At 38.9% G+C, this 27149-nt stretch overlaps 1 protein-coding gene across 14 annotated transcripts in view; it reads right to left on the reverse strand.

The window, feature by feature from the left end:
* The window catches only part of ZHX3 (zinc fingers and homeoboxes 3), a 150521-nt gene that overhangs the window by 86657 nt on the left and 36715 nt on the right, over positions 1–27149 (reverse strand). For 5 of the 14 annotated variants that reach the window (XM_054255348.2, XM_054255358.2, XM_078371694.1 and 2 more), the window contains exon 2: positions 17719–17811. The exons of 5 other annotated variants lie outside the window; for them this stretch is intronic. The gene's annotated coding sequence lies outside the window, so the exon portion shown is untranslated. Of the gene's footprint in view, positions 1–17707; positions 17812–27149 lie in introns of all 14 variants that reach the window. 4 more of the 14 variants (XM_054255346.2, XM_054255351.2, XM_017972050.4 and 1 more) reach the window with 1 other exon arrangement.

The raw sequence follows: 27149 nt of genomic DNA on the forward strand, positions 1-27149 counted from the left end.
AAACAACCAAACTGATAAGAATCTTGCCCAGAAAGGAATGACAGTTCAAGATACATATGACACAAAATCAAAAAGTTAAATGAGAAAAACCTAATGAAACTCAATGGATATAAGAATGTAGTTCGGGGCCGGGCGCGGTGGCTCAAGCCTGTAATCCCAGCACTTTGGGAGGCCGAGGCAGGTGGATCACGAGGTCAAGAGATCGAGACCATCTTGGTCAACATGGTGAGACCCCGTCTCTACTAAAAATACAAAAAATTAGCTGGGCATGGTGGCGCGTGCCTGTAATCCCAGCTACTCGGGAGTCTGAGGCAGGAGAATTGTCTGAACCCAAGAGGCGGAGGTTGTGGTGAGCCGAGATTGCGCCATTGCACTCCAGCCTGGGTCACGAGAGCGAAACTCCATCTCAAAAAAAAAAAAAAAAAAAGAATGTAGTTTGAGAATATTCACTTCTAATAAAAATGCTAAGAACAAAAGGTATACAGATAAGGCAAAATGATATCAAACATCTTTCTAAGCCAAATGTAAAAAAAAAAAAAAAAGGTCAATAAAAGACAGGCCACTTTTACTATCTTAAATATTTTTGAAATTCTGGCCAATACAGCAAGACAGCTAAAATAAGATAGGTATATATATTGCATAGGAAGTTAAATGCGTTACCTACAGATGAAATAAGACAGGCATATATATTGCATAGGAAGTTAAATGTATTATCTACAGATGAAATAAGATAGGTGTAGACATTGCATAGGAAGTTAAATTTGTTACCTACAGATGAAATAAGAGGCATGTATATTGCATAGGAGGTTAAATGTGTTATATACAGATGAAATAAGATAGTCATATATATTGCACGAGAGTTAAATGTGTTATCTACAGATGAGATCACTGGACAACTATAAGCAAAAATAAAAATTTTTGGAAGAGCTATTCTGTAAGGTAGAAATAAAACTTTTATGTCCTCTTTTTAAGAGACATCAATTGAACACTGCCATGGGTAGTTGAGGTCACACAGAGGACACGTGAACTCCAGATGCCACTTCTGGACCAAGGTTAAAATTGTTCTTTGTTGAACTCCTTAAAAACTTGAGGGAAGGCCGGGCGCAGTGGCTCACACCTGCAATCCCAGCACTTTGGGAGGTGAAGGCGGGCGGATCACGAGGTCAAGAGATCGAGACCATCTTGGCCAACATGGTGAAACCCTGTCTCTACTAAAAATACAAAAATTAGCTGGGCTTGGCGGCACGTGCCTGTAGTCCCAGCTACTCGGGAGGCTGAGGCAGGAGAATTGCTTGAACCCAGGAAGCGGAGGTTGCAGTGAGCCAATATCGTGCCACTGCACTCCAGCCTGGCGCCTGGTGACGGAGCGAGACTCTGTCTCAAAAAAAACTTGAGGGAATACTATCCAATTCCCAAGATTTGCCTACTTCTAGTTCATCAAGTAAAGCTCCAACAGCCTGAAATGTATCACTATTTGTATGGTCCAAATGAGGAAGAGGTTATCTCTTGTACCATATTCCCCTACAACAGTAACGACAATGACAACACAAGCAACAATGGTGGAACACACACTGGATACCTTTCATTCTAAGCACTGCATGTGTTAGTTCATTTAAGGTTCACCACAACCCTTGGTAGTAGATTCTAATTTTGCCTCCAGTTTACAGATGAGAAAACTGAGGCACAACGAAGCTAATAACTTGCCCAAGGTCACTCAGCTAGTAGCCGGTAGAGCCAGGAGTTGAACCCAGGCAGCCCGGTTCCAGAGCCCATGCTCTTAGCACTACACTCTACTGTTGCCTAAGAATGCACAGGCAATTTGTCATCTAGAGGACATATACAATCTATGAATTACAGTTCTGGAGGAAGCTGAATTGAACAAAAGATTCAAATGACAGAAGAAAACTACTTCCAGCATGTAAAGACCTGAGAGAAGAAACAAGAAGGCACTACCAGGGTCTCACACGTAATTAGCAAAAAGGATCCCTGGGACACGGCCTGGAAACATCTGAAAGCAATGTGAGAAGGAAAAAAAAAAAAAAAAAACTCCAAGTAAACAAGTTAACAAGTAGACTACATGAAGATCTAGTAAAGTTACTTTTGATTTTTTTAAATAACAGAAGTCTAGAAACAAAACAATCTAAGATACAAAACCCCAAGGGGAAAAAAAGGCTAAGCAAATCAGAATATCTCAAGCTGTCATCTGTAAACAAACAAGAATGATACCACCCCCAGACCAGGTGGCCTCATCATTCATCTACCAAACTGTTTCCTAGAGTGGCAGTCAACCTGCATTTCTTTGTCTCTTGACTCCAGTGGGAGCTGACTTAGATTCTGCAGGAACTGAGCATGCTGGCATTGCTATCTGTTTTCTCATTGAGAAAATAAGTGGCTTAGCTTCTCTTTATCTTACTGGATCTCTGAGTGAGTGGCCATTGTTGGCCACTATCCCTGTAAGATAATAGCTCTTCCACACCCATTTTCTGTATCTCCTCTACTTCTTTCTCTAGCATGGACTTGGCATTTGGGCCTGGTTTGCAATCCTCCTTACTTAGTAACAACACCTTAGTCTCCTTATCTACAAAGCAGAGTAATAATTCCATGCATAAGGCTGATGTGAAGATAAAGCCAGCCATCTGAAAAAGCTCTAGCCACCCCATGCTGGACCCTATTACAGTGCTCAGTATGTTTCAATTTCCTGAAAGACTGACCTTTGCCAAGAGCCCATTCTAAGACATTTTATTTTCCGTACATGTTCTACTTGAGGGATACTATATCTCTTCTTATGGCTTCGATATCCTCCTTGGTACAAGTCAGTCTCACATCTTTCACTCCAGCCCAAACATCTCACCTGAGTTTCTGATCCTTATTTCCAATTGCTCATAGATGTTTTCCTAGACATCCAACAAGTCCTAAAATAAACTCTCTCCTGCTTCTCTCCAAATTAGTCTCTGTACCCACTCCACCTCCTTTATGCCACTCCCTAAGTTGTTCAGTAGTTCCACCATCTATCATCACCTTCCCTAAAACTAACAAACAAAAACTCCTCTGAGGCATGCTCTAACTCCCAATCTCCCCAATGGCAGGCACTAGTAATTTTAGATTCTGCCTCAAAATGCCTCTTATCTCCTCTTCTCCATCATCACTGCTAGCCCCTTGCTCAAATTGCTCTCACCTCTTATCTGGACAACTGCCACAGCTGCTTAAATGACTTCCCTCCATGCAGGCTGTGCTTCACATGACAGCCAGAATTATCTTTCTAAAAAATGAACTAGAACATGGTACATCCTTGCTTTAAACCCTCTGTGGTATAGATCACAGGATGCAAACCGAAACTTGATGCCCATCATTCAAGGTGCTTCACAATCTGGCCCCAACATCCCTTGTCCAGCCTCATCTCCAGCCACTCTCCCAAGAGTAGGGTGATGTATCTGTGCACCTTCAGACTTCTGCCCTCTCACTTTGTCCTCTTCTCACAAAGCCCTGCTGGTACATACAGTAACATTCAGCTCCCAGGGTACCTTCACTTACTCACCAAACATCACTTCCTCTCTTTTTCTGTCTCCAATACACCTGACACATCACATCTTTTGCCATTATTGGCTGATTTGCACATCATACCACCTTATCAACCTTTAAGGATAGAACTGCCTTTACCTTTGTATCTCCTGCACCCAGCTCAGGATCTGTTGACTCAGAGTGAGGCCTCAGTGGTTGTTAACTAACTGAATCAAAAATAGCAAAATACATATGAGTACCATGCTGAAGCTCAGAAGAATTAAGACACTTCATAGAATAAATGTAAGAGGTGAAAGAAAAAAATAATTGGGGAGGCAGGGTAGATAAAGAATAGAAAGAGAAGATGCCAAAAAAAGAGAGAAGTTAAATTTCCTTATATGGAAGAAAAGACAAGTTCTTGCTTTTGCTTTGATCATAGTAAATACAGAAACAAATGTTATTTTTAGCACTAACAGAATTTGAAAGATTGTTCACCTTTAAAATTTGTTTAAAAGCTAAAAGAAAACAAAGAATGTCATGTAAAATAGAAGACATAACAGAGAATAACAAATGTAAAAACTAGGAAAACATACAGAAAACATAACAAATACAATAAAAATAAAAAACTAAAGAATACAAATTCTCACATAGGATAAAGAACATTCAAAGATAGGTTAAACAGAGAAAAATCCAACAACATTCTGTTTGCAAGAGATAGGCCCTGAAATAAGGATAATGAAGTTGGAAAATGTAACAAAGTCATACATAAGAAATTACATACCATGAAAAAATAGAGGGCAGTATTGCTTTCTGTTGTTACTAAAAAATAAAAACTAAAACTAAATACACATCTAAAAATCTTGAGAAACAAACAGGAGAATCTAGAGGAATTTTTTTTTTTAAAAAAAAGAAATAAGTTAGATATTTTGAAAGTGAAAACCAAAAAACTTTTGAAGGATTGTTAAGAAACTGATGGGAGTTGCTGCCTAAAAGAGGGGAACAATCTGGCCAAGGAATAAGAATGAATAGGAAACTGACTTTTCACTACATCCTTCTGTATTTTTTAAAGTTTTATATTTCAACTAAAAGTTGCTGTGAACAGACTAAAATTGATACTACTGGTAAGTACAAAAAAAAGGAAACATAAAATGGGAAAAACAGGACATAAAAAGAAGCAATAAAATTGTAAAAGAATATATGTGTTAATAAATTTGGATAAAACTAAATAGATAATTTTTTAATTACAAATGTAAAATTCTAACACTGGCAAAAATAAAATACCTACTGGACCAACATCTTTAAAAAAATCAAATAACTTTCCAAGCTCATTCTTGCTGGTGTAATTTGAGTTCTTGGGGAAAAAAATAAAAAAAATAAAAATAAATCAAATAACTACACCCCTAAAAAGCAGTTAGTGAATTCTTTCATAGTCTCCAGAAGAAAACAATTCATGTTATACAAATTATGCCAAAAATAGGTCAATATATAAGTCATTTAATTATTCTACTACTCTGACCCTAAAACTGGCTAAATGAAATGGAAAGAGAGAAAACTATAAACAAAGCCTGCTCTGAATTTATGCTCAAAAATTTAAAAGAATAGTAAATAGAATCTAGGAATAGATTTAAATTTTTACTTATGTCAACAGAAATTTTAAAAACTCATTTGTTAAAAATGTAACACCTGAGAACGATCCAAGATGGCCGATCGCTAACATCCCAGGATTGCAGCTCTCAGGGAAGGCGCGGAGAACTAGAGGTCGCCACACTTTCAGACAAAGTCTGGTCGCTCACGGAGCAGAAGATCCCCCAGTGGTGGAAACACACGGGTCGCCAGCGCGACTCTCGTGGTCGGCGCAGCGGTTCCGCCGGCACCTCGGCGCGGCAGCTCTCAGAGCAGAGTAAACGGGACCGCTTCCCCTTCTGACCGAGGTTTGGAGCCCCGGGAAGGCAGAGTCGCCTACTACGGAAACAAGAAGGAAGCCCGACAGGAGAATCCTGGGCAGAAAAGCACCATCAGTTTTAACGCTGCTGCTCTGGCCCTGGGAACTAACAACCTGGACGTCCACTCAAGAGACCTAATCTGAAAGTTGGTAATTTCAAAGACGAGAGGAGGATAAATTTACAATGACGGGAAGAAACCAGCGTAAAAAAGCTGAGAATACTCAAAGTCAGTACGCCTCTCCCTCTAAAGATGATCACAGTTCCACATCAACAATGGAACAAGGCTTGATGGAGAACGAGCGCCTCCTGATGACAGAATCACTCTTCAAGGAATGGATAATAACAAACTTCAGTGAGTTAAAAGAACATGTTGTAGCCCAACGTAAAGAAACTAGGAACTTTGACAAAAGGCTTGATGAAATCCTATTGAGAATAGACAACTTAGAGAGGAGTATGAGTGAATTAATGGAACTGAAGAATACAATACAGGAACTCCGAGAAGTATGCACAGGTTTAAACACTCGAATTGTTCAAGCAGAAGAAGGGATATCAGAGGTCAAAGTCCAAATTAATGAAATAAAACGTGAAGAAAAGATTAGAGAAAAAAGGATAAAAAGGAATGAGCAAAGTCTCCAATAAATGTGGGACTATGTGAAAAGACCAAATTTACGTTTGATAGGTGTACCTGAATGCGACGGAGAGAATGAATCCAAGCTGGAAAATACCCTTCAGGATATTATTCAGGAAAATTTTCCTAAACTAGCAAAGCAGGTCAACATTCAACCCCAGGTAATACAGAGAACACCACAAAGATATTCCTCAAGAAGACCAACCCCAAGGCACATAATCGTTAGATTCACCAGGGTTGAAACGAAGGAGAGGATACTAAGGGCAGCCAGAGAGAAAGGTCGGATAACCCACAAAGGCAAGCCTATCAGACTTACAGCAGATCTCTCGGCAGAAACTCTACAGGCCAGAAGAGAGTGGGGGCCAATATTCAACATCCTCAAAGAACAGAACCTTCAGCCCAGAATTTCATATCCAGCCAAACTAAGCTTCACAACTGAAGGAAAAATAAAATCTTTTATGAACAAGCAAGAACTCAGAGATTTTATTACCACCAGGCCTGCTTTACAAGAGCTTCTGAAAGAAGCTTTACACACAGAAAGAAACAACCAGTATTAGCCTTTCTAAAAATACACCAAAAAGTAAAGAGCACCAACATAAAGAAGAATTTACACCAACACATGGATAAAACAGCCAGTCAACATCAAATGGCAGTAACCCTAAATTTAAATTGACTAAATTCCCAATCAAAAGACACGGCCAAAACCCGACGGCATGTTACATCCAGACCTGTTTCACATGCAAGGATACACAAAGACTCAAAACAAAGGGATGGAGAAAGATTTACCAACAAAATGGAGAGCAAAAATAAATAATAAATAAATAAAAAGCAGGAGTTGCAATTCTTGTATCGGATAAAATAGATTTTAAAGCAACAAAGATATAGTGGTAAAAGGATCAATGCAACAACAAGAGCTAATGATCCTAACACCCAGATAGGAGACTTAGATTCAATGAGACAGAAAATTAATAAGGATATCAAGGACTCGAACTCAGATCCAGAACAAGTAAACTTAATAAATATTTATAGAGCTCTCCACTTCAAATACACAAAATATACATTCTTGTCAATACCACATCACACCTACCCATTAGTTTAAATGAAACATTGATTGGCCATTATTAATACCCAATTTTTTTCAAAATAAAGCAATATTTCCATTTATTCTCCCTCTTTCTCTTCCTCTTTCTTCCTCTCCTTTATTTTTTCTTTCCTTCTCTCAAAAAAAAAAAATGTAACACCTATTCTTAATTTTAAAATTCTAAAACTAATAACAAAGATATATTTTCTTACCCTGATTGAGTACCTACTTATTGACCCAAATTTCAATTATATTTCAAGGGAAAAAACAAGCTATGCAGTCATTAAAAATAAGCACAAAATAAGCAGTTTATCATCACTGTTAATACAGTATCAGAAGTTCCAACAAAATGCAACATAAACATGAATGAGAGACACAAATACAATAAAGGCAGATGTTATATATACTTTTTTAATATAACACCATTATAAATTTGTAAAATACAAAGGAACCATTTAAATTGTTATGATAAATTTAAAGTGACCACAACCATCATTAATATAGAAAAACTGATAGTATTCCTGGTCCCCAAGCTTGAGTGCACATGAAATTCATTGGGCAGCTTTTTAAATGTTGATGCCCACACCTCCCCCAAAAGAAATTGTCTCAGAGTCTCTGAGGGCGAGACCAGGGATCAGTATTTTATAAAGCTTCTAAGGTGATTTTAATGTGCAGCTAAGTAGAGATACCACTACTATATACTTAATTATCTAAATGTTTGTAAAAATGTATTACTATAACCATTCATAATATTCACAAATGGGAGGCGAAAGACTGCCATAAGGAACAAATTGTTCAAAAGAAGAAACCTGAGAGGAGACATAGTTAGCTCCTGTGCAAATGTCTCTAGTCCACTGCAGTTTAGGCAAAGAGGTAGGTGGTTAATACCAGAACCAGTGGAGGGGGACAAGACCCATGGCCACAACAGAGTGACAGCAGCAATAGATATTTATTCTCTGTCCAAGTGTTAATGACGCACGAGGCATGCATGAGGATCTCATAGAGGCTGAGGTGCTCTAGGATTACCTGCATACTTATATGAGGTCATATGAAAGATAAATTTCTAGAAATGCTATATTAATTGTTGAGTCAGATGGTATGTGCCTCTAAAAGTGAAAGATTAATTTTAAAAGACCTTAAAGGGGAAAGAGAAAAAGCATGATGTGTAGAATAAACATCATACTTCATAGGTAGAAGCAGACTGTCAGAAATGAGGTACGCTAGAGTTAGACAAGATGACTTGGTGTCACCAGGTAGTAGGTATGGAGACTGACATATAAAAAACTCTCGGTAATTCCAGTTTGGCTTTGACTTTCCCATTAACCTTCCCCCATTGCAACCTCCAGTCATATGCAATGTCCGTATCCTACCAGTTCTCTAACACAACAGGCACTGCTAGGGTTCACCTCTTCCCTCTACCCAGACCATGGTATTCTTCTTTCAGGTCACCACTCAGCTAAACCACTCTCTTTTTGTTAACCTCCCAATCTTTTACCATCCATATGGCATCCATTACAGTATAACTGACAATTGGGTGATATGGATGGTAAAAGATTGGGAGGTTAAATTGTTATAATAGATTTAAAGTAACCACAATCATCATTAATATAGAAAAACTGATAGTATTCCTGGTCCTCAAGCTTGAGTGCGCAAGAAATTCACTGGGCAGCTTTTAAAATATTGATGCCCACACCTTCCCCAAAACAAGTTGTCGCAGAGTCAGTGAGAATAAGATCATTTCCTATTAAATGATCGAAGAAATCACCTAAGTTGTGGATTCACTTTAAATTTATCATAACAATTAATGGTAAAAGATTGGGAGGTTATGAGGAAGTGCAGCTCCCAGTGAAAGGGCAGAGGGTGAGTGGACGCTGCATTTCCAGATGGATCTTTATTGCCAACAGACCAGGAGATTCCCAGGTGGAGAAGCCCCATGGGTCACCAGTGCGGCTGTTTTGGTGGCACCCCAGCACGGCGGTTCTCTACAAAATACACTGGGGTCTGGGTGCCCTTTTAAGCTGGTGATTGGAGCTCCAGGAAGGCAGAGTCACCCATTAGTCTGATTAAAAAAGGGACTGAAACAGGGAGTCAGGCCAGGAGATTCCCAGGCAAAAATGCACTACGAATCTCAGCGCTGCTGTTTCAGCTGACACAGTGCATCGCCGCACAGAAAATCACACAGAACCCAGCGCCTTTTCAACAGGCGACTGGAATACCTGGGAGAGAGTCAACCATTCAACTAAAAAAAAAAAGGCTCTGAGGCAGGGAGCCAGGTGATCAGGCTCAGCTGGTCTTACCCCCACAAAAACAACAACAACAAAAAAAAAAAACAGCAATTGGAAATGCTCTGGGTTGAGAGTTTCACAGTAAGCACAGCTGAAACCAGGACGGTCCAGCTCTGTGGGGGAGGGGCGTCCGCCATTACCGATGTACTCCACCACTACAGAGGTAGTCTGCCATTGCTGAGGCAGTCCGCCATTGCTGAGGCAACCCGCCATTACAGAGAGAGTCCGCCATTACAGAGGTGGGCCACCATTGCCGAGGCAGTTCTAACTACACCCAGATAAACAGGACTGCAGGAAAGTTCACACGGCAGCTGGGCAGAGCCCACAGCAGCTCAGCAAAGCCTCTACAGGCAGACAGTGACTAGGCTGCCTCCTTGCTGGGCAGGGCAGCCCTGAAAAAAAGGCAGTAGCACAAAGGAAACTCATAAATAAAGCCCTAACTCCCCGGGACAGAGCACCTGGGAAAAAAAAGGGGGTTTATAAGTTCTGCTGCAGCAGACTTAAACGTACCTGCCCAGCAGCTCCATTGAATGAACAATGGAGTGCACAGCTCAGCACTTCAGCTCCTATAAAGGACAGACTGTCTCCTCAAGCAGCTCCCTGACCCCCGTATATCCAAAGAGTCACCTCATAAAGGAGAGATCAGACTGACATTTGGCAGGCATCCTTCTGGGACAAAGATAGCAGAAGAAGAAACTGGTAGCAACCCTTACTGTTCTGCTGAAGGTGATCCCCAGACAAGCAGGGCCTGGAGTGGACCTCAGCAGTCCTACAGCAGAGGGGCCAGACTGTTAGAAGGAAAACTAAGAAACCAAAATAACTTCATCATCAACAGACTGGACGTCCACTCAGAGACCCAATCTGAAAGTCAACAACTACAAAGATGACAGGTGGATAAATCCACAAAGATGTGAAGAAACCAGCGCAAAAAGGATGAAAACACCCGAAACCAGAACACCTCTCCTCCTACAAGGGATCACAACTCCTCACCAGCAAGGGAACACGGCTGGATGGAGAATGAGTGTGATAAAATGACAGAATCAGGCTTCAGAATGTGGGTAATAAGAAACTTCTGTGAGCTAAAAGAACATGTTCTAACCCAATGCAAAGAAACTAAGAACACTGAATAAAGATCTGACGAAATGCTAATGAGAATGGACAACTTAGAGAGGAATATAAGTGAATTGATGGAGCTGAAAAACACAACATGAGAACTTCGTGAAGCAAGCACAAGTTTTAACAGCTGAATTGACCAAGCAGAAGAAAGGATATCAGAGGTCGAAGATCAACTCAATGAAATAAAACAAGAAGGCAAGATTAGAGAAAAAAGGGTAAAAAGGAATGAACAAAGTCTCCAAGAAATATGGGACTATGTGAAAAGACCTAATCTACGTTTTATAGGTGTACCTGAATGTGACGAAGAGAATGAATCCAAGCTGAAAAATACTCTTCAGGATATTATCCAGGAAAACTTCCCCAACCTAGCAAGGCAGGCCAGTATTCAAGTCCAGGAAACATAGAGACCACCACAAAGATATTCCTCAAGAAGGGCAACCCCAGGCACATAATCATCAGATTCATCAGGGTTGAAATGAAGGAGAAAATGCTAAGGGCAGCCAGAGAGAAAGGTCGGGTTACCCACAAAGGGAAGCCCATCAGACTCACAGCAGATCTCTCAGCAGAAACCCTACAAGCCAGAAGAGAGTGGGGGCCAATATTCAACATCCTTAAAGAAAAGAACTTTCAACCCAGAATTTCATCTCCAGCCAAACTGAGCTTCATAAGTGAAGGAAAAATAAAATCCTTTGCGAACAAGCAAGTACTCAGAGATTTTGTCACCACCAGGCCTGCTTTACAAGAGCTCCTGAAAGAGGCACTACACATAGAAAGGAACAACCAGTACCAGCCACTCCAAAAATATACCAAATGGTAAAGAGCATTAACACAATGAAGAATCTGCATCAACTAATGGGCAAAACAGCCAGAGAGTATCAAAATGGCAGTATCAAATTCACACAGAACAATATTAACCCTAAATATAAATGGGCTAAATGCCCCAATCAAAAGACACAGACTGGCAAATTGCCAAAACCCATCAGTGTGCTGTATCCAGGAAACCCATCTCACATGCAAGGATACACAAAGGCTCAAAATAAAGGGATAAAGGAAGATTTACCAAGCAAATGGGAGAGCAAAAAAAAGCAGGAGTTGAAATTCTCGTCTCCAATAAAATAGACTTTAAAGCAACAAAGATCAAAAGAGACAAAGAAGGTAATTACATAATGGTAAAAGGATCACTGCAACAAGAAGAGCTAACGATCCTAAATATATACACACCCAATACAGGAGCACCCAGATACATAAGGCAAGTTCTTAATGACTTACAAAGGGACTTAGACTCCCACACAATAATAATGGGAGACTTTAACACCCCGTTATCAATATCAGACAGATCAACCAGACAGAAAATTAACAAGGATATCCAGGACTTAAACTCAGACCTGGAACAAGCAAACCTAATAGACATTTACAGAACTCTCCACCCCAAATCCACAGACTATACATTCTCAGCATCACATCACACCTACTCTAAAATTGACCACATAATTGGCAGTAAATCACTCCTCATTAAATGCAAAAGAATGAAAATCATAACAGTCTCTCAGACCACAGTGCAATCAAGTTAGAACTCAGAATTCAGAAACTAACTCAGAACCACACAGCTTCATGGGAACTGAACAACTGGCTCTTGAATGTTGACTGGATAAAAAATGAAATGAAGGCAGAAATAAAGATGTTCTTCGAACAATGAGAACAAAGACACAACATACCAGAATCTCTGGGACACATTTAAAGCAGTCTCTAGAGGAAAAGATATAGCAATAAGTGCCCACATGAGAAGCAAGGAGAGATCCAAAATTGACACCCTATTGTCAAAATTGAAAGAGCTAGAGGAGCAAGATCAAAAAAACTCAAAACCTAGGAGAAGACAAGAAATAAACCTAAGATCAGAGCAGACTGAAGGAGACAGAGATACAAAAAACCCTTCAAAAACTCAATAAATCCAGGAGCTGGTTTTTCAAAAAAGATCAACAAAATAGACAGACCACTAGCCAGATTAATAAAAAAGAAAAAAGAGAATAACCAAATAGATGCAATAAAAAAACAATAAAGGGGATATCACCACAGATTCCACAGAAATTCAAACCCATCTTCAGAGATTATTACAAACAACTCTATGCACATAAACTAGTAAACCTGGAAGAAATGGATAAATTCCTGGACACTTGCATTGTCCCAAGCCTAAACCAGGAAGAAGTCAAAACCATGAATAGACCAATAACAAGGCCTGAAGTTGAGGCAGCACTTAAGAGCCTATCACACAAAAAAAGCCCAGGTCCAGATGGGTTCACAGCTGAATTCTACCAGACATACAAAGAGGAGCTGGTACCATTCCTTCTGAAACTATTTCAAATAATCCAAAAAGAGGGAATCCTTCCCAAATCATTTTATGAGACCAACATCATCCTGTTACCAAAACCCGGCAGAGACGCAACAAGAAAAGAAAACGTCAGGCCAATATCCATGATGAACATAGATGCAAAAATCTTCAATAACATACTGGCAAGCCAACTGCAACAGCACTCCAAAAAGCTTATCCACCATGATCAAGCAGGATTCATCCCAGGGATGCAAGGCTGGTTCAACATACACAAGTCTATAAATGTAATTCACCACATAAACAGAACCAAAGACAACAACCACATGATGAACTCAACTGATACAAAGAAGGCCTTGACAAAATTAAACAGCCCTTTATGCTAAAAACCCTCAATAAACTAGTATTGACGGAACATATCTCAAAATAATAAAAGCTATTTATTACAAACCAACAGCCAATATCATACTGAATGGGAAAAACCTGGAAGCATTCCCTTTGAAATCTGGCACTAGACAAGGATGCCCTCTCTTACCACTCCTATTCAACATAGTACTGGAAGTTCTAGCCAGAGCAATCAGGAAAGAAAAAGAAATAAAGGGTATTCAAATAGGAAAAGAGGAAGCCAAACTGTCTCTATTTGCAGATGACATGATTGTATATCTAGAAGACCCCATCGTCTCAGCCCAAAATCTCCTGAAACTGATAAGCAACTTCCACAAAGTCTCAGGATACAAAATCAATGTGCAAAAATCACAAGCATTCCTAAACACCAATAACAGACTTAAAGAGAGCCAAATCAAGAACGAACTGCCATTCACAATTGCTACAAAGAGAATAAAATATCTAGGAATACAACTAATAAGGAATGTAAAGGACATCTTCAAGGAGAACTACAAACCACTGCCCAACGAAATCAGAGAGGACACAAACAGATGGGAAAACATTCCATGTTCATGGTTAGGAAGAATCAATATCGTGAAAATGGCCATACTGCCCAAAGTAATTTACAGATTCAATGCTGTCTGTAAATAGCTATCATTTTTGATGGCTGCATAATATTCCATGGTGTCCCCATCAAGCTACCAATGACCTTCTTCACAGAACTGGAAAAAAACACTTTAAGCTTCATACAGAACCAAAAGAGAGCCCGCATAGCCAAGTCAATTCTAAGCAAAAAGAACAAAGCGGGAGGCATCACACTACTTGACTTCAAATTATACTACAAGGCTACAGTAATCAAAACAGCATGGTACTGGTACCAAAACAAAGATACAGACCAATGGAACAGAACAGAGGCATCGGAGGCAACGCCACACATCTACAACCATCTGATCTTTGACAAACATGACAAAAACAAGCAATGGGGAAAGGATTCCCTGTTTAATAAATGGTGTTGGGAAAACAGGCTAGCCATGTGCAGAAAGCAGAAACTGGACCCCTTCCTGACACCTTACACTAAAATTAACTCCAGATGGATTATAGACTTAAACATAAGACCTGGCACCATAAAAACCCTAGAAGAAAATCTAGGCAAAACCATTCAGGACATAGGAGTAGGCAAGGACTTCATGACCAAAACACCAAAAGCACTGGCAACAAAAGCCAAAATAGACAAATGGGACCTAATCAAACTCCACAGCTTCTGCATAGCAAAAGAAACAGTCATTAGAGTGAATCAGCAATCAACAGAATGGGAAAAATTTTTTACAGTTTACCCATCTGAAAATGGGCTGATATCCAGAATCTACAAAGAAGTAAAACAGATTTACAAGAAAACAAACAAACAAACCCATTCAAAAGTGGGCGAAGGATATGAATGGACACTTTACAAAAGAAGACATATATGAGGCCAACAAACATGAAAAAATGCTCATCATCACTGGTCATTAGAGAAATGCAAATCAAAACTACACTGAGATACCATCTCATGCCCATTAGAATGGAAATCATTAAAAAATCTGGAGACAATAGATGCTGGAGAGGATGTGGAGAAATAGGAACACTGTTACACTGTTGGTGGGAGTGTAAATTCGTTCAACCATTGTGGAAGACAGTGTGGAGATTCCTCAAGGACCTAGAAATAGAAATTCCATTTGACCCAGCAATTCCATTACTGGGTATATATCCAAAGGATTATAAATCGTTCTACTATAAGGACACATGCACACGAATGTTCACTGCAGCACTGTTTACAATAGCAAAGACCTGGAACCAACCCAAATGCCCATCGATGATAGACTGGACAGGGAAAATGTGGCACATATACACCATGGAATATTATGCAGCCATCAAAAACGATGAGTTCTTGTCCTCTGTAGGGACATGGATGAACCTGGAAACCATCATTCTCAGCAAACTGACACAAGAACAGAAAATCAAACACTGCATGTTCTCACTCATAGGGTGGTGTTGAACAATGAGAACACATGGACACAGGGAGGGGAGCACTACACACTGGGGTCTGTTGGGGGGAAATAGAGGAGGGACAGCAGGGGGTGGGGAGTTGGGGAGAGAGAGCACAGGGAGAAATGCCAGATATAGGCGAAGGGGAGGAAGGCAGCAAATAACACTGCCACGTGTGTACCTATGCAACAATCTTGCATATCCTTCACATGTACCCCAAAATCTAAAATGCAATTAAAAAAAAAAAAAAGATTGGGAGGTTAACAAAAAGAGTGGTTCAACTGAGACATTTCTGTTTAATATTTTATGTCTGGTTTTTTGGCGTAAATATCTGATCTGCTATTTATATTCCTAAAGTGGCTCTAAATTACCTTCTAGATGAAAGAACTATCTTTGACAATGATTTTTAAGCCCTGCTGTTTATCAGGCTTTTAATATACAGTTTAAGATACTTCCTCTACAACATTTTCCCTGTTAATCGTTTTCAATACAATCAAATGATCTCCAAATCTACTTAATCCTCCTAACATAAGCAAGCTTCATTCATTCACCCAACAAATACTTACTGAGCATCTACAGTCCAGCACTGGTTTAGATCCTGGGGATAAAGGTCTTGCCCTCAATGAGGAGTTCAGGCAGGGAAGGTACTGGGTATGAAGGGAAGGCAGAGACACTGCCACTCAAATGTATCTACCGTGGCTGGACAGTGATAAATGCTATAGAACAAAACAGAGAAGGCTAGAGTGATTCCAGGGTATGGTAAGGTATCATTTTTAATTGAGGATACCATAGAAGGCATCTTTGATAGAGTAACTTGGGAGCAGAAACCTGAAGGAGGGGAGTAGCCAGTAGCCATGTGACTATCTGGGAGAAAACGATTCCAGGCAGGGGGAACAAGAACAATGGCTCCAAAGCAGGAATGTTTCTGGGCTGATGGAAGCACAGCCAAGAGACCAATGTGATAAAGCCAAGAGACCAATATAAGAGTGAGCACTAGAAGATGTGTACATAAAAAATGTGTCTTATAACATTTTTAATTTAGAGGATTGATATATAAAGCCACTAAACCATTTTACTCAACTTTAAGACTCAAAGTTAAATAATGATCAAGGTGGAATAGACCATACAGCCAATATTAGGCCTGCAGCAATCCATTATTGAAGCATAGGGAAAATGCCCACCACAAGACATAAAATTCCAGAAGTTACACTTGTGAGAAAACTCCCATGGGCTGGTGGTCCCCAGGCTTGTGGAGAAGGAGAGAGATGTTGCCATAGAGTTGTCTAAGGAAGTTGCACAGAACTTCCAGCATCACATATCATCAATGATTCTGCCTCCATTTCTTTCTCTCTAAAAATTTCTATTCAGCTTACTGAAGAAAGTTTCTTTTCTTTTCCTTTTTTTTTTTTTTTGAGACAGAGTCTCACTCTGTTGCCCAGGCTGGAGTGCAATGGCGCGATCTCAGTTCACTGCAACCTCTGGCCTCCTGGGTTCAAGCAATTCTTCTGCCTCAGCCTCCTGAGTAGCTGGGACTACAGGAGCTGGCCACCATGCCTGGCTAAGTTTTTTTTGTATTTTTAGAAGATACGGGGTTTTACCATGTTGGCCAGGATGATCTCCATCTCTTGACCTTGAGATCCACCAGGCTCAGCCTCCCAAAGTGCTGGGATTACAAGGCATGAGCCACTGTGCCCAGCCGAGAAAGTGTTTTAATAATGGAAAATAATGTAAAAGATATGGTTTATTTAAAAAGCTTACTAGGGCATATCTATTTCATCAACTGAAGGCTATGTCTATTTATGGTGATTGTTTGCTAGTCTGCTTTGTTTTCCGTATTTAGCATTAAAAAAAAGTTTTCCCGATTTAAATTGTAATATGCTTTGTAACTACTTTTTAATGTAACAGTATGCTGTGACTATATGCCTATCATTAAATACACTAGATTTTTTTTTCAAAGATTTCCTATTCCACAGATCCCAGAGATGTGTTGTAGTGCCACATATATTGTAACCTGAGAATACAGCTTGAATAATTGATATACAAACTAGTTTTCTAGTTTTTTCAAATCAATCAAGTGTAAGTTCTGCACTCAGACTAAAAGTTGACACTTTGACTCACCCTACACATCATAGAGACACAACACAGGATACTCTTATGATCTCAATGGTCAACCTATAACACATTCCTATTAAATGACTGAAGAAATCATCCAAGTTGTAGACTCAATGCAGATTTTTAGATTAATCCAAAAAAGAATGAATTGATCAAAGAGTTCAGCAATACAAAACAAGGAAAGAGAAAACAAATAATGCTTAATAGCAATGCAAAGACTAAATATGACTATAAAGACTTATGCATTACAAAGGTGTGGTAACTACTGTAGCAAGAAACTTGCGAAAGCTCATGCTGTTTACCCAGGAGACATACTTTTTCCTTACTTCATTGTTTTCTCCAGTTTCCCTCTTCACTTTATACAGTCCCACAAGCATCTTTAAAGGGTCGCGTGTTGCTTTTGGAGTTGCACTTCAGTCCTATGAAAGAAGTAGCACATCATCACTTCATGAGAAAACATTTTAGGATGCTGAGTTATCCAATCTCATCAGTCTCCTTTCCTAATTCATTTTCACCAGAACTACACATAAACAGAAAAACCAGTGAGACAAGAAGGGTGAAAAGAGGTTACTGAAATACAAACTAGAAATTTGAAACTATTAAAATTCCTAGTAGAAACTAGAACACAGAAATAAAGCAAACTCAATGGTCTCCAATAACAGATCAGAACAAAATCTGTAATTTTCACACTCTTTCCACCAAAGAGTTTCCATCTTTCTCTCTCAGCTAAGTTTGAGATAGCTTGGAAGAAATAATATTAACAGCTGTGTGGCTTTATAACTTCAAAGATGTCCTAGTTTGACATTTTTCCATTCAGGTTTTCCTGGTACAGATTCTAGAGGTATAAAAGTGGCCCAGACTGTAAGTTCCAGGCCAAGGAACTGTTTTCATCTCTGTCTCTGACCATTCCCCCTATTTCATCATGGACACTTGCAGTGAATGAATGAGACAGTAACTATGTTTTTAACAGACAACCAGAGATGCTTCATTGGATCTTAAAATTACTTGGGAAACAGTTGAAAAAGCACTGTTTTGAGTTCTTATTTCTTTCTTGAATAATTCTCTTTGGTTGAGATGCCCATTAGCAGTAAAATGGTTCCAATGCGAGTATACCAGAAGGTCTCAGAACTTCCAACAGACGTCCAGGCATTGGTACGCTAGACTAGTGTATCATGACTAGCACATCATAACTATGAGCATTCATAAACGTAAACAGGTTTGCCCCTCAAAAAAAAAAAGAAAATTCACTCATCAAAGTGGCTTCTAGTTATCTTAACACTAGCATCTTATGACTTTAACATAAACATATCTAGCTTTACACTGCATCAGGCATTGTTCTAAGAGCTTTAAGTACATTAATCCAATCCTTATAATGACCTTATGAGGTTGATTCTATATTCTGATAACCCAGATGAGGAAACTTGTTAGGTAAATTGCCCAAAGAAAAGCATTATGCGCTATACTGCTGTTCAAGTTAGGGGTCCCTGGGCAAATGTAATTGTGCAGTAATCTACAGTCTCATCCATTCATTTCACTTTTTCTACTTCTGTCCTGGTATGCCTAGTTAAAGTAGCTTAATGTCTACTTAAATTAGCTCTTGAAAATCTTTCCTTATTAATAATTTACTGAAAAACAACTTCTAATTCTCCCTGACTTAAAGCTCATCTTTGCTTATTTTTTAAAAGTTACCCTTTGGGAGACTGAGAAAGAGGACTGCTTGAGACCAGGAGTTCAAGACCAACCCAGGCACCATAGTGAGACCACAGTCTCTACAAAAGTTTTTTTAAAAAAAATAGCCAGCATGATGGCATGCACCCATAGTCCAAGCTACTTGAGAGGCTGAGGCAGAAGGATCACTTGAGCCCAGGAGTTCAAGGCTACAGTGAGCTATAATCATGCCATTGCACTTCAGCCTGGGCAACAGAACAAGACCCTATCTCTAAATAAATAAGTAATCCTATGAACCTCACACAGAGGAAACCTAATTTTGTGAAAGTCAGAAGCAATAATTATTTTAAGCTGAATACTTATATTTATCTACTACTTTAGCTTATTACATTTATTCCAAATATTTTTGTGCTTGCCAGATCCCTTCTAACTTTAAAATTGCAACAACCTTACTCAAGCAAGGCAGTAGTCCAGTTGACTGGTTGATTCACATGATGCCAAAAGCTATGGATTCAATCCCTGATAGACCAGTTAGCTTTGTTTGCTTCACATCTACAGATTTTTAGTCTGAATAGCATATTTTGGATCATAAGAGGAACCAGGTAGGAGTGTGGAACACAATGTTTGCTGGAGAAACAAGTCCCCATAAAACAGCACTGACTGTGGGCCAGAAGCAACAGCCTCATTCATAAAGAAAAGCTTAATAATAACTGGCAAAACACTTCTAGCTTTCTGAGTAAGAAGCTCTTCCCAGATCATTTGCCAGAATATAGCCTACAGCTCCTCCTTCAAAAACAAAACAGATGAGATAAAAATAAAAAATTCATGTTTTTTGTTTTTGCACAGACTCTGCTTGACTGATCTGAATACAATTTTCTCATTCGTGACACCAATGCCACTGACAGTAAAAAAAGCATTTGAAATTATTTTAGAAAGTATCACAAAAATCTCTAGCAGTGCAGCATACAAAACCAACAGAAAAACCTGACTGCAATTTTGTAAGTATGTCTTAGATTCTTTTATAGTTCCTTTACACTTTTCATAAAACCAAAAAATTATTCCATCTCCAAATAAAATAAAGTTACTTTAAACGTGCTTTTTCTAATTAAATGAAGGAAGCAATATCAAACCAATCTGGTCTGATAAATTGTAAAACAACCCCAGACCCATTCAAGGTAGAGAGAGGCTTTACCAGTTTCAACAAATAAAAATGAAACAGTGAAACTATATTCCTTAACTGTTAGTTTAGGGAGAAACCCACTTGGGATCATCAGTCTTCACATTTTCCTGTCCACAGTTGGAAAGAACTTCCCAATGTACCTGCCTCAGCCTCCTGAGTAGCGGGATTACAGGCACGCGCCACCATGCCCAGCTAATTTTTTGTATTTTTAGTAGAGACGAGGTTTCACCATGCTGATCAGGATGGTCTCCATCTCTTGACCTCGTGATCCACCCGCCTCAGCCTCCCAAAGTGCTGGGATTACAGGCTTGAGCCACCACGCCCAGCCCTATTAGCCATTTTTAAATGTACAATTCAGTGGCATTTAGCACATTCACAATGTTGTGCAACCATTACATTTACATGGTTCCAAAATATTTTCATCACCTCAAAATGAACCCTGAACTCATTAAGCAGTCTCACTCCTATTCCTCCTCCTCCTCCTCCTCCTCCTCCTCCTCCTCCTTCACCTCCTCCTCCTCCACCTCCTCCTCCTCCTCCTCCTCCTCCTCTTCCTCCAACTCCTGAAAACTACTAATATGCTTTATGTCTCTATAAATTTACCTCTTGTGGATATTTCATATAAATGCAATCAAACAGTATGTGACCTTTTGGGTTGGCTTGCTTTCACTTTGCTTAATGTTTTAAAGTTTATCTACACTGTAGCACGGGCAGTACTTCATTACTTTTATGGCTGAAAAGTATTCTACTGTGTAGATGTACATCTTGCTTACCTACTCATTCACTGATAGACATTTGGGTTGTTTGTATTTTTCGGCTATTGTGAATAGTGTTGCCAAGAACACCCGTGTACAAGTATTTGTTTGAATACCTGTTTTCAATTACTGGACATATAACTAGGAGTGGAATTGCTGGGTCATATGTTAATTCTATATGGAACTTTAAAACTACTAAACTGTTTTCCATGGTGACTTCACCATTTTACATTCCCACTAGCAAAGTACAAGATTCTAATTTCTCCACATCCTTATCAATGCTTGCAATTTCCTAGTTTCATTTTGTTTTTAAAGTACAGCCATCTTAGTGGGTGTGAAATGGTATATCGTTGTGGCTTTGATTTGCATTTTCTTAATGACCAATGACCCTGGAAATATTTTCATATGGTTTTGGCCATTTGCATATCTTTAGAAAATGTCTACTCCAGTCCCTTGCCCATATTTTAATTGGGTTATCTGTTCTGTTGTTCACTTGTTAAGAGTTTTTTTGTTAGCAGATTTGCAAATATCTTCTCCCATTCTGCAGGTTGTCTTTCCACTTACTTGACAGTGTCCTTTGAGGCAAAATTTTAAAATCTGATGCAGTCCACTTTATTTTTCTTTTGTTGCTTGTGCTTTTGGTGTCATTTCTAAGAATTCATTACCAAATCCAAGGTCATGAAGATTTACCCTTATATTTTCTTCTAAGAATTTATAGATTTACCTCTTAGAATTAGGTCTTTGATCCATTTTGAGTTAACTTTAGTATGTGTGGGGTCCAACTTCATTCTTTTGCACGTAGATATCCAGTTTTACCTGCACCATTTGTTAAAGAGATTATCCTTTCCCCAGTGAATCATCTTGGCACTATTCTCAAAGATCACAGATGTATGGGTTCATTTCTGGACTCAGTTTTATTGCACTAATCTACATGTCTATTCTTATGCCTGTACCTATTTTGATTATTACAGCTTTGTAGTACCTTTTGAAATTGGGAAGCATGAATACACAAACTCTGTTTTTCTTTTTCAAGACTGTTTTGACTATTCAGGGTCCCTTGCAATTCTATGTGAATTTTAGGATCAGCTTTCCTATTTCTGCAAAAATAGCTACCAGAATTTTGGTCAAGACTGCACTGAATCTTTAGATTACTTTGAGTAGTACTGCCATCTTTATAATACTAAGTCTTCTAATCCCTGGATGTCTTTCCATTCTATGAGTAATTTTAAGGTTATCTTAAAACGTCTTTGATAAGGTGATACACTAACTTCTTTAGTTGTCTGTATGTCTATGGTAATTTACTAATATCCTGGAGTACATCACAAATATGAAATTTACACTTGCCATTGGTAATCCAAAATTCATACTCTAGAGAATGAGTGTAAATTATGTAGCATCTTACTGTTTTGTTTGCTTTGGGCTATGAAAAAGGTTTGAACTTAAGGATTTTCATTTTCCTCATTTATAATTAAGTTCCATTATCTTCAGTTCCCAGTAGAGGAATAGAGACGCATGAAGCTTATTTATTTGTTCACTGATAAGAGTTAAGCTGTTTAGCAGACTTCACAGAATGGTATCAGGAACTCTTTTTCATGTAGCTCAAATCCCCCCAGATTGATTATGTAACATTAGCTACTCTGCCAAAGATTTTGCTCACAGAAGCTTGAGAGTCAAAGCTTAAAGTATCAACTATAATTGGACAAGGTGTCGGGAGGGAGGAAGGTTTTTAAAAGTCTTTTCTCTAAAAATTTTTGGCTAAAGTCTGTGAAAGAACCATCACTTGACATTATAAAGGTAACCTAGGCTGGATACGATCTGCTTTTTGCTCACACATCAAATTAGAACTGAAGATAACACAATAACCCAGGAAAAATCTCTGTGGAGTTTTCTAGCAATTTCAAGGAAAGTATATATTCCCCTAAAATAAAAGTCATTTGAAACCAGAAGATTATGAGTCTGAGCAGTGATTGCCTCAGTTGTGATGTTTGGTGTCAACTTTTCAAAGCTTCAGTCTGCACCTCCTCTCAATGTATAAGCTGCATGAAACTCATAGTCCAAGGTGATCCAGCAACGTCAGAAAGGATCTGAAGAATAAAACTGGGCCAGGCACAGTGGCTGACACCTGTAATCCCAGCACTTCGGGAAGCCAAGGCCAGTGAATCACCTGAGGTCAGAAGTTCGAGACCAGCCTGGTCAACATGGCGAAACCCTGTCTTTACTAAAAATACAAAAATTAGCCTGGCACCTGTAATTCCAGCTACACAAGAAGCTGAGGCAGAAGAATTGCTTGAACCCAGGAGGCAAAGGTTGCAGTGAGCTGAGATTGTGCCATTGCACTCCAGCCTGGGCAACGAGAGTGAAACTCCATCTCAAAAAAAAAAAAGAAAGAAAGAAAGAAAGAAAAATAATCAAACTGTTCATAAATACTTTCAATCAGATAATACCATCTGCTGTTGACATAAACTACCACCAAAACCTGGGAAAAAGAAATCCAATTCCATGTATTTTGTCATCTACAATGAAACTAAAAGCAATAAAAACATTATCTGGCAAGTGCTCAGGGTCAGTGCTTTGGCAGAGCATGTTAGCTAATGTAAAGTTTGAAGTTGCAAATCAATGTTTCTTTTTCATTTTTAGCAGAAAGTTTAAGTTGAAGAGGGCGAGGGAAAAAAAAATAAGCCCAGGCAAGAAATGGGCGCCAGAAAGTAACCAGGTAAAAACCTGATGCAGTAACACAACAGATGGACAACAGTCCAGTGATGAAGAGAACTGGGTTAGGATGGACATAGAGTAAGCCCTTGCTGGCTGAGTCTGATGCCAAGCAATCAGCACAGTGAACAAGGCTGGTCTGCATAACCCATAGGAGACTCACTCTCACGGCATGAGTTTTGCCACAAATTCTTTTGGAACTGGAAAGCCCTTCTAACATGGCAGGTGGAGAGGATTTCCTATTCTTTGAACTTACCACTGCCTAATAAGGGTCCTATCTTCAAGGCCCACACAATTTCCCATCTTCTAAGAGTGTCTTCAATAAGCTAACTGACTGATTGTATTTCTCCCTTCACATTTCCTCAGCTTTAGTTGCACTCAGTTAACCGGAACTCTGTGTGAAGATTCAGAGGTCAAAAGAAATATAAAAAATAAACATAAATTTAAAAACACCAAACAAAGATTCAGAGGATGAGTTGGATAAAGAGGCAGTGTCCAAGGAAACAGGATAAAGGCCACATTCCCTTTGGGTGGTGGTGGCACAGAGGAAAATGAACTCTACAAGGAATGAGATGAGGGAGGAGGTACTGTGCCCTGTCTGTCACAGAAAGAGGAATCCTGGGCCTCTCAGACCCAGAACTCAGAATTCCTGCTCTTGGGTAGTATGTTCAATACCTGAATGTATGATAGCCACTTGAGTCTGTGGGATTTTTTTGTTTTCCAGTTATCAAATATGTCCCCCAACCCCACCCTTAAGAGTCTGTTTCTTTTCTTTTTTTTAATGTAGCTCATGTTGGAAAAGCAGTCAGGGAAGTACTTTAAGAGTATATCCTAGTACTCCTCAGCCTGAAACCTCTGCTGAAGGGAACCCAGATAAGGCGGGACATTTGCTGTAAGGCTGGCTGGGGGGAGGAAGTGCCCCGCCTTACTCTCAGTATAGTCAAGGCTCAGCGTTTTAAGTAACCTCTCTGTCTCAAAACAACTACTGTGATTTGATCCAATGTGGTAATGGCTTTCTTGGTCTCTAATTGGGTGCCCTGAACTCTCTCAATGCTTAGCTCTTTTTTTCTTTCTGTGAAGGGAGTTTTCAGTTAATTTGCAAGCCTGCCCTTCTGTGCCCAAAAGCTGAACTCTTGAGGCGTCCGCCTGGGACTTGGTGGGCCCACTTTAGTTTTGTTTTCTGTTCTCTTTGTGGTGGTCTTAGTTATAAGCACCTGGATACAAGCCCTTAACTACAGGGCAAAATCTTGCTTCACAAGCCCTGCTAGACTGGAAAAAGGAGGAAGAAAGCAAATTAGAGTTTATGACATAGCTACAAACTATCCCCAGTTTTTAAATAGCCAACACCTGGACACTTCGTACATACCTGTCAGCATAAGAATAGATTTTAAAAACTGTGATAGTCATACAATAGAATATTACTCAGCAAGAAAAAAGAGTAAGTTTCTGATACACACTTCATGGATGAATCTCAAAAGTATGATGAGCAAAAGAAGTTAGATATAAAATAAATGATTCTGCTTCCGTGGAGTTCTAGAGAAGACTAAATTAATTTATGGTGCTAAAAATCACAACAGAAATTACCTTTGAATGGTGAAGACTGACAAGAGAGAGCAAGAGGAGGGAACTTTTCTAGGGTGGCAAAAATGTTCTACATACTGATGGGGGATAGTGTTTACAGGAGTATAAATATTTGACAAAAACTAATGTAAACTAACCAGACAAGGTGGGGTGTACTTATAGTATCAGTTGCTTGAGAGGCTGAGGCAGGAGGACTGCTGGAGCCCAGGAGTTTAAGGTCAGCCTGAACAACATAGCAAGACCCTATCTCTTACAAAAGAAACAAACTTATTGAACTATACGCTTTTTTTTAAAATGGCACAAACATTTTTTTTAAACGGCACAAAGCCAGTTTTCCATCATGTTGCATTTACATGGCTAATATTTTGAAAAAAGGGTGTACTTTTAAAGTATTTGAGGTACTCAAATATACTTCTTTAAACAAACATAGATAAATCTCTTTAGTGTGTAAATTTATATTAATGAATTCAATTAATTCTTAATACTCAATTACACAGAGAATTCTCTCAAATTTCTCTTATCCTAACCTCCATGTTAATTATTTTAAGCATGTTTTAAAAGCAGAAAGTATAGTGTAGGGGATGGAAAGATTAATTTGATTTTTTTAAGTGTGGGGGGGAAAAAAACTCCCCTAATTATAAGAGCAATATATTTTCAATATAAGCAAACTGGAAAATACAAAGAAGTAGAGGTTATAGTGAGGGTAGGCTGGGAACGGTGGCTCAGGCCTGGGATTACACTTTAGGAGGCCAAGGTGGGCAGATGACTTGAGGCCAGGAATTCAAGACTAGCCTGGCCAACATGGTGAAACTCCGTCTCTACTAAAAATACAAAAATTAGCTGGGTGTTGGGGCAATGCTTTTAGTCCAGCTACTCAGGAAACTGAGAGAGGAGAATACTTGAACTAGGGAGGCAGAGGTTGCAGGGATGAGAGATTGTGCCACTGTAACTCCAGCCTGAGCAACAGAGCGAGACCCTGTCTCAAAAAAAAAAAAAAGTAAAAGATTATAGTGGAGGGGAAAAGCTCATAAAACCCAAAAATATCCACTACCAAAAGATAAGCACTGTCAACATTCTGATGCATACACACGTGCACATACACAATTTTAACCATACTAGAATCATACTGCACATATTGACATTTTTTTCACTTAAATATAGTAGGTCTGATAAATATCTCTCATGTTATTAAGCACTCCTTGCATCTTTTATTACTACTGAGGTTAAACATTTTCATGTGATTACTGATATTTCTTTGTGGGACAGCTTGGCAATTTAAAAAATACCAATTTTTTCCTTATTATAATATACTTATTGTAGATATATGGAAAATACAGAAGAGTATAAGACTATAGAGAAAAAAATTCACATAATTCAAATCATAGAAACAATAATTGCTGCTAATTTTTACTTTGCACTTTTTTTATAGAATTGATATTCTGGATAAATCTGTTTTAAAGTATATGTTTTTTCACTTAGCATCATTACATAAGCACTTTTCCTATGACATTAAAATCTTTTTAAATATTAATTTTTGTTAATTTCACTTTGTTTAATTTTGTTAGCTGCATAGATGTACCATCATTTAGCAATTATCCAGTGTCAGGCATTTGAATGTGTTTGGTTTTTATTTATTTTATAACATATTTGTAAATAAATTATTGTCTTCACCCATGATTACTTCCTAAGGATAGACTACCAGAATTTGAATCCTGAGTCAAAGAGTATGAAAGTTTTAAAGGCCCATATTGCCAGACTGCACTGAGTATTGTACCACTTTGCATTCCCCAAGACGTATATAAGAATGTCTATACTTCATCCTTGTTAGCATTAAATTCTGTTTCTCATACACAATCGTTACTCC

Source organism: Callithrix jacchus, chromosome 5, assembly GCF_049354715.1.
Source record: "Callithrix jacchus isolate 240 chromosome 5, calJac240_pri, whole genome shotgun sequence".
Lineage (NCBI taxonomy): Eukaryota > Metazoa > Chordata > Mammalia > Primates > Cebidae > Callithrix > Callithrix jacchus.